The sequence below is a fragment of the Dipodomys spectabilis genome, unplaced genomic scaffold (assembly GCF_019054845.1).
Source record: "Dipodomys spectabilis isolate Male_0828 unplaced genomic scaffold, ASM1905484v1 ptg000295l, whole genome shotgun sequence".
Lineage (NCBI taxonomy): Eukaryota > Metazoa > Chordata > Mammalia > Rodentia > Heteromyidae > Dipodomys > Dipodomys spectabilis.
The window spans coordinates 3,511,820-3,520,524 of record NW_024870972.1 but is presented as its reverse complement, the minus strand read 5'-3'; the positions used below and the strand labels follow the sequence as shown (position 1 = coordinate 3,520,524).

General features: G+C 31.7%; 1 pseudogene; it reads right to left on the bottom strand.

Annotated features, from left to right (window-relative positions):
• Window positions 1–8,197: 8,197 nt before the first annotated feature.
• Window positions 8,198–8,297, bottom strand: LOC122127006 (annotated as a pseudogene).
• Window positions 8,298–8,705: the final 408 nt, after the last annotated feature.

The window sequence follows — 8,705 nt, the reverse complement described above, 5'->3', positions numbered from 1 at the left end:
CATATGTTAGTAGAAATTAGAATTCCAAAAATTTAATGGATATTGGCATTCAGGAACATCTTCACATACACTAATATTGGAGTCCCTTAAGTGGAATTGTTTTATTTCATTTGTTACTTTCACAAATATATCAAGATGATTGTGTATTTTGTTCTTTTCACTGTTTTTGGCTCTTATCTTGAGAATACGTTTTCCCTAGCAAGGTAGAGATAAGCAATTGGATTAAACAAGTAACATATGACTTTCATAAAATGCAGAAGCATAGATTTGTGTCTACTGTCATTTGCTATAAGTTTCTTCCAGAAAAGTTTCTCAATTACTTAGAAGTTTTTCCCCTTCCCCTCCACAAATTATACAGACATCAAATACAGTGAAAGCAGGGGTTATAGTGTGAGGGAGGGACATACAAAGCAACAAAGAAATAATCATATAAATGTGTTAGAAACAATCGCATGAAAGAACAAATAAACATTTGAATACATAACTTAGGGTTCATTTCCATAACATCACCTTATCTCACCTTTTCTGTTTGACTCAGATATATACTACATATTGCAAATGAGGGAAACCATGGGAAAAAATATGGATACAGGTGGACCTATTGCAACAATGAGATGTACAATTCGTTATGTCAAAAAATGAACTTTACAACTTTGGTGGGGTGGGGGTAACGGGGAAGATTGGGTGGGGCGGCGGGGGAGGATGGGAAGGGATGGGAAGGGGAAACAAAGGAGGAGACTACAATGCTTGATAAGAACTGTACTCATTATCTTGTCCATGTAATTGTAACCCTTCTGTACAGTATTTTCACAATAAAAAATAAAATAAATTTCTTAGAAGTGATGCATAATTCCTAGGTATTCCAGTTATCACATATATTTTTGGGTTCAGTTATCTCTGTATAAACTCAAACTGAAAATATACCCTCAAAATAAACAGAAATCACATCTTTGTTTTAAATGCAGTAGTTTACAAAGAGTTTTTAGCCAACACCAAAAATATCTTTTTAGCTATTCAGCATTTTGTGTGAAGAAGTTTTAACAATAGTTTTTTTTTCCTGATATGCAATTCACTTACAATATATTATTTCCTTTTATTGTATACATATTAGTCCTTTGGAAGTGAATTGTACTTTCATAGGTTTCCAAAGCCTAATTTTCACAAACTTGCATTTCTTCAAATAGAAATTCTGTAAATTTTAGAACAGACATTAAAATAGATATAAAATTCAGTTACAGGAATTTGCCCAGCATACATCCTCTATAGTTGTGTCTTTTCAAAATTTGTTTTGGGGGATCATTTCCACAGTCTCACACATACTATTCAAGTTCACTGTCTATTAACTACATTCTCTGTCCAAAAAAGTTTTTTACTTCTGTTTAATACATTCATAGAAGTGTAATGCCTGGATCCTATACAATACTCTTTCATCTTTTGAAGACTTGAAAACTTGTTTGCTAAAATGATTGCAGTATTATACAAATCGATCACTATGAGAAGTATATCAATTATCCACAAATACATTACTATATTTTACGTCCTTTTTTATATTATGGTCATACTAGTGAGTTTTCTTTTTATTATTTCTTAGACACTAAAGAGAATCTTATTTCATATGCTCCTCCTATTGACTTAATTTACATATGTTATTTAAAGAAATATTCTATTCAGGAAAAAAATTTATATACAATTAGAAGAGATAAAAATACTTAAGTTTAAGAATCATTGTAGCATTAACATTGTAGTATTAACAAATATGTGCACTCTATTTGTGGGATATGCTTTCATTTCTGTTATAGTGTCCCTTGAATTATGAAAGTTTATCACTTGATATAATCCAGTTCTTGCTTTTCTTTAGCCATTAATTTTTTCCATATCAAATGTTTAGAAACCTTTACTGATCAATATCATGAAATTTTACATTTATGTTTTATTGGTTTTTAAATCTCACATTTAGTTTGATAATCATTCTATATAAGGTTTGAGGTAGGCCAGGTGCCGGTGGCTCATGCCTGTAATACTAGCTACTTAGGAGGCTGAGATCTGAGGATCGTGGATTAAAGCCGGCCAGGGCACTAAAGTCCATGAGACTCTTATCTCCAATAAACCAGGAAGTTTCGTTATTACTCAAGCGGTAGAGTGCTCACCTTGAGCTGAAGAGCACATAGACAGTGCCCAAGCCCAGAGTTCAAAACCCATGCCCGGCATACAAACAAACAAACAAAGTATTGAGGTAGTAGTCTAAGATCATTCTTGAAATCTAGAGAGGCAATAGTGCCAATAAAAGCATTTAAGATTCTGTTTTTATTTCATAAAGTCATAGCATCCTTTTCAAAATCTGTGGACCATAAAACTAAGAAATTATTTTTGACGAATCTGTTACCTTCTACTATGTGTCTGTTCTTAAAGTAGAACTATGTTGTCTTCACTACTAAACATGGTAATACTATTCAAAGCTAGTATGAAGGCTCAAGCTACACCATTTTACAAGATTGCTCTGACAGACCTGTATTCCTTGAATTTACATACGAGATTATTGAGCAGGTGGACCAATATTCTACAGAGCTATCTAAATATATGATAGTCACTCATATTTTACCACTTGTGAAAATACAAACGCATGATTTTATATATAGAAAATGTCTTTAGAGACTGCTCAATGCAACTATAATTAGTTTAGGAATGAGTTAAGATTTAGATAACAGTACAGCATAGTAAAGCTGAATGATAACGACTTGAGATGTACTGCAGAAGAGAGTGAGAGGGGGAAGAATGGTGGACCACATAGGAGTTGTATGTCAGTGGTATTGTTTCAAAAAACAGAAAGACTTCAGAAAAGAGAAGGAGAAAAATAAAGTGTCCTGAATCTAGTTTCTTTTTAATCCACCTGATAGTTTCGACTGAAAGTCAGATAACATGGGAAAAAATAGAAAATAAAGAATTGTATAGATCTGTTACAATGTAAAGCAGTTGTAATAGGTATATAATTAATTTCTAAAAAAATAAGAGAAAGAATAACAATAACAATTGCTAACGTGGATAGAAGATGGATCACATTTTATCATATGTAATTTAGAAAAAACATACTAGGAATGAAAATTTAAAAGTCATAATTTAAAAGACAATTTGTGTTATAACTAGATAGTATAGCTCAGTGGTAAAACATTGGCCTAACATATGTGAAGCAATTGTGTGATCTCCCAAGCATTAGAAAGTACACAAAAAGCACACACACAGAAAACCCAAATAAACACACACACACACCACATACACACATTTGTTATTATCATATTAAACAGAAGAAATTATCACAAATAATAAAAGTATTTTAATATATGAAATCACAATATTGCTCATACTATTTAAAAGTTTAGTAGAAATAAAATAGTCACAAGATACTTGGATTCTTATAGATTAAGTAAATTGAAAATTCAGAAATAAAAGACATGAGAAATTTGCAAACAAGTTTTAAATAATAAACATTTTGAAATATGTGTCCTTTTATTTTGACAAAAGATTGATGTTACTGGTGTTTTAACTCAAGATTTAGAATATGATAACCAGGTGCTCTATATCTTGCTAGGGATGACTATATCTCTAATCATTTCACTCTGGAAATTTTATGATAAGGTCTCATAGTTTCTCAGTCTCTCCTGAATTATGAACATTATTTATACTTACCATCATAGTTAGAAAAATGGAAAGAACAAATCGCTATGCCCACCTCAAACATTTTTTTTTAATTCAAGTACAAATATTTCCAAATAATGACCAGGTAATAAAGCTTTTTAAAATAAAGTATGTGCTTCTTGAAAATACACTATTTGTTAAATGGGCAAATACGTTTAGAACTAAAGAAAATAAATTTATGTAAATTCACCAACCATACAAAATTTAAGAAAATAATTTTAAATATTCACATGTTAATTATTTTGAAAGCAAACTATATGTCTGAATAATTTACTTGTGTTAAAATTATGCAAAACTAAATTAACTAATCCTACAACTCTGAAACAAGAATTACCCTAAAGAAACAATAAAAAATAATTAAGTTCAAAATTTGAAATTTAGAAAATAAAATGAAGTGTACTCTTTAGTTGACTTAAGTAACTGTAAACCCTCTGTATATCAATTTTATAATAAAAAATGCATGAACAAAGAAAGAATAGTACCCATTGGTCAATAGCGACAGGAAAAACTAGTTTTTTTTTGAGTGTGCAAAAAAATCAGTGGAAGAGATAACAATGTTTCTTCCATAATAAATGTACTCATTACCTTACTTATGTAACTGTATCCCTTCTGTACATTACCTTTACAATAAAATTAAATTGAAATTAAAAATAAACTAAATAACCTACCAATTAAGAATTCGTAGAGAGCATGGAAGGTGGCTCAGTGGTGGAGCACTTGCCTTGCATGCTTGAGGCCCTGGGTTCGATTCCTCCAAGCAATATAATTTTGTGAAATCCTTCATGAAGCAACGTATTTCTTTCATTAGAAGGGAAGCCTCTGTCAAACTATTAATAATAGGGTTTCCTTCTTCTTGCTAGCATCTGTAGTTTTATTATCTTCATATATTTCATGATCTGTCTGTGTATGACAAAGACTGCTGTGAAAATGAAAAGACCCTTCGCAGCACTTATCATTTATATACCATTCATAGATATGAAGGTGTTTAAATATTACTCAAATTGCTTTGGAATAAATCATGTTCACATTGACTATCGTGAAAAATAAGGATTGGATTCTCAGCACATTAGGTAAGAACTTGATTGAAAGAAACCAGAAAAGTGAGGAACAACTCAACACATACATTCAAATGAAACAAAACAACCCAAGAAAACAAATTAATTCAGTACTCAAAAACCTGCAGAAAATGACATGACTTATAAAAACATCAGCTATGACAATTTTATGAAAATCCTCACTACATTTGAGTCTACTCTCGTGAGGATAGAGGTTAAAGCCCAGACTGGACAGAAAGATCTTTACACAATGACATGTACCTGTTATTTTAAATTCCAGGAAGAATAACATAACGTGGACTGAGCCCAATATCATACACCAGTATCTGAAAAATAATCAAGATAATTTAGGGCTGGAGACATGACAAAATGGTAAGAACACCCATTTAGGGGGCACTAGACACTCAATTCAAACTCTAATATTATGGGTATTAATGTAAAAAGCTATGATTTTAAATAAGTGGAATAATTGTAAGATTTGAGTATTTGAGTGGAAAACTGCATGAGAGAGAATATACCCATGGTACAATGTTTTCAACTTAAGTGAAAATGTTTTGTGGTACTTCAGACAAAATAGAGTTACCTTGCAAATGAGAATATTTGCCCATATTGTGCAACCTCACATATGAGTGTCAAAATCAAACCACATTTTTAGCCTTTGTTTTTAACTCAACTGTTACAAATTATGGGTTAGATGAAGTAATCAAATAAAGATTATAATAATATTATGTGAGGCTATGAATTAGAGCTGAAAATGATTTTAAATGTGATAATAGCTAATTAAATTGCATACTTCTTACTTTTACTCTGTCATGTCCCTCATTCTCACATTAGGAAAATACATAGAAGGTTCTCACTAAATTATATGTACATTTATGATATAATGTATGAAAGAATATGGGCACAGTGTGGTTTTAGGTTATTGAGACCTGTAGGGGGAAGTGTGTTTTTGAAGACTTGCAATACATTGGGATGAAGATGAAGGTAGGGATGTGCTTATTATGGAAAACTGGCCAGAGGATTGTTCCCATAATGGTAGTGATGAATTCTTCCAAAAGGTTACAGTAAAATCACTTTCACAACCATGTTCACTGCTCCACTATTCATCGTAGCAAAGTTACAGAAACAGCCCAGATGCCCTTTGGTGGAATGATGGTTGGAGAAAGTGTGGCACATATACACAATTGGATTGCACCTATTCATTTTGAAGACTGTTACATTATTTGAAATGAAATGGATAGATCTAAAAATATATTAATGAGCTAAGTCAGAGCCAGACAAACAAAGAACCCATGTTATGTCTCATATTTGGAAGCTAGAACTTTATACAGGTTTACAAAAAATATTAACCAAAGCATGCTATTTGCAGAGGAGTATTTCAAAAGTGTATTTTCTTATAAAATTGAACTTTTAATCCAACAAAATATATGTCAGGAAACTGTCACTTGGAAGGTGTGAGGGGAAGTCAAAAGGAAGGAATAAAGAGAGTTATGGACGAAGAGAGTGAAAGTATATTATCATTGTCGATAGTATGAAACTAGAAAAAATTAAAGTGGGGTGAGGTTTGAAAGGGTGTGGAAAAGTTAGATAAAGATAAATTATACTTAAAAAACTGATTTGTTGAATAGAAATTCCATTTTCCAAGTATTTAAGATAATAAGAATATAATTAAAAACAATGGAGACATCTGATCTTAAATTCTATTTCCATCTCTTTTAAAAAATGAAATTGTTTGCTCTATAAATTGATCAGAGGGATGAATTTCTTGGCTAGCTAGATCATTGAACATCTGTCTCTCTCTTCCTCTCTCCCCTTTCATGGTTCTCATCGGTAATATGGTTGCTCCATAATTATCCTAATTTATTTTGCTTTTATATTTTTGGTTGCATCATTTCACTTTCTGCTCTTCTATTTCCCAAATAATTTACATGGAAGGCATTTTTTCCTATTTTCTCATTCCTAAAATAAGCTGCACATGAATACACCACTGGTCTTCATTTTCAGTCTGTACCTTTGAATACGGAGGAAAATCTTCCTCTGCTCTCTACCAATTCCCTACTCTCCAGTTAGAATAATTTACAATGATAAAAATGAAAAAAGAGAAAATAAATAATAGTGAAAAAAACAGATGAAGAAAATTCACCGGATATTTCTGACCAGTTCATCCAATGTGAACTATTGGGGAAATACATGGACACCTCATATTCACTGGCACTCAAAGTCTCTGGCTAGGCAGTTCAGAAGAAGATGAGGAACAAGATGAAAAAGTGAGAAATGGTATCAATTGCAAGAGAAAAATGGAATAGGATCCAAGCAAATTTCTTCTTTGGTCTGCCGAAAATAATCGCCTTAGTACAGTGCAGAGACTACTTTCCAAAAAGGCCTCTCATGTGAATACTAGTGATGCTGATGAGTACACCCCTCTTCATCGAGAAGCTTTCAGTGGACACTTAGTCATTGTCCATGAGTTGGTAGCTCAAGGTAGATATTCATGTATTAATTGTGAATGGCTGGACACTCCTGCACAGTACTTATACATGGAATAATAACAGAGTGGCTTCTTTATTTCATCATGATGCAGATACCAATGGCCAAACTAAAGGCCTCTTGACCCCTTTGCATCTTGCTGCTGGGAATAGAAATAGCAAAGTTATGCTAGATCTCCTTCTGTTGAACCATTATATCAAACCAGGTCTGAAGCACAACTTGGAAGAAACTGCATTTGATATTGCCAAAAGAATAAGTATGTATCACTACCTCTTTGAAGTTGTAGAAAGCTGTACAAATTGTTCTCCTAAGTCCTAATGGTTTGGGTAAATTTCTTAAATTTCAAAATTTCCAGTCCATCCTGTGTCCATACAAAATATTTTCTCAATACAAAGCAACAGCAATATCTTACTTTAAAAATTCATGAATTCCATGGTATTCTTCCAAGTGAATTGCCTGACTTTGATGTCAATATACATTCAAGTTGTTTGTATACATCTATAATGTTTTCTGTAGTGTTTGTGATTTTTTAATAAGAAATTATTTTAACTTATCTGTTGAAATGAGTAGTACAGAAACTAAAGATATTTCTGGTGCTTGTCTGAAAAAAGTATATTTTAAAATATTTAGTATTCTGTTTGTATAGTATCCATAATCTAGTTCATTCTCTCCTAGATATAATACTTTGAATTCAACATTGTTTTATAATATATAGGTTCATTAATGTGTCCTTTCAGATTGCATTCCATATAGAAAAGCTTTAAGATTCCTTTAATGCCTAGGTCCTTATATAATTTTATTTCTTTGGGATAAAATGAAAATGTTATCTAATTTCAAAACTTTTATAAAGGTTATGCAATGTAAAGGCCTTCATAAAAAGGTGAAGATTAAATGGCGTAAAACAAACTTTTATTCCTATGAATTACATGTATAATTACACTTGTATATTTGTAATCAACTGTTTAATAACTGTTTTTCATTTCTTCACAAATTTTCATATCATCCTTGTGCAAGAGCCATGTTAATCTCTGTATTGTAATTTGGATAGATGTGCTGCTGAAGCATGTAGTATCCTGTAAATTTAAGTAATTAATGATGCAATCTTAAGACAGGCATATATCCTTGGTTGCCTATTTGTAACAGGGAAACCTTATTGTTTCCTAAATTTCTATTCATCTTATTTCTGTAAAATTCTGTTTATGGTGGAAAAAACTTATATTGATTCTTCAATTGCTCACATTTGCAATTTTTGTCAATTATTTTTTAAAGCCTTTTTTATTTGAAATTTGATCATACTTTGAAGCCTTTATAGGTAGGTCCAAAGGTGATGGCTTTTCAAGTACTTATTTATCAACTGAGTTAGCTTTGTGGAGCTAATGGATTCAAACTAAGCCTTGCTTAAGAGCTACTCTAAACTTCTCCAGCTTAAAATTTCCAAATTGAGGTCTTACTGGCACAAATGTCTGCCTGACC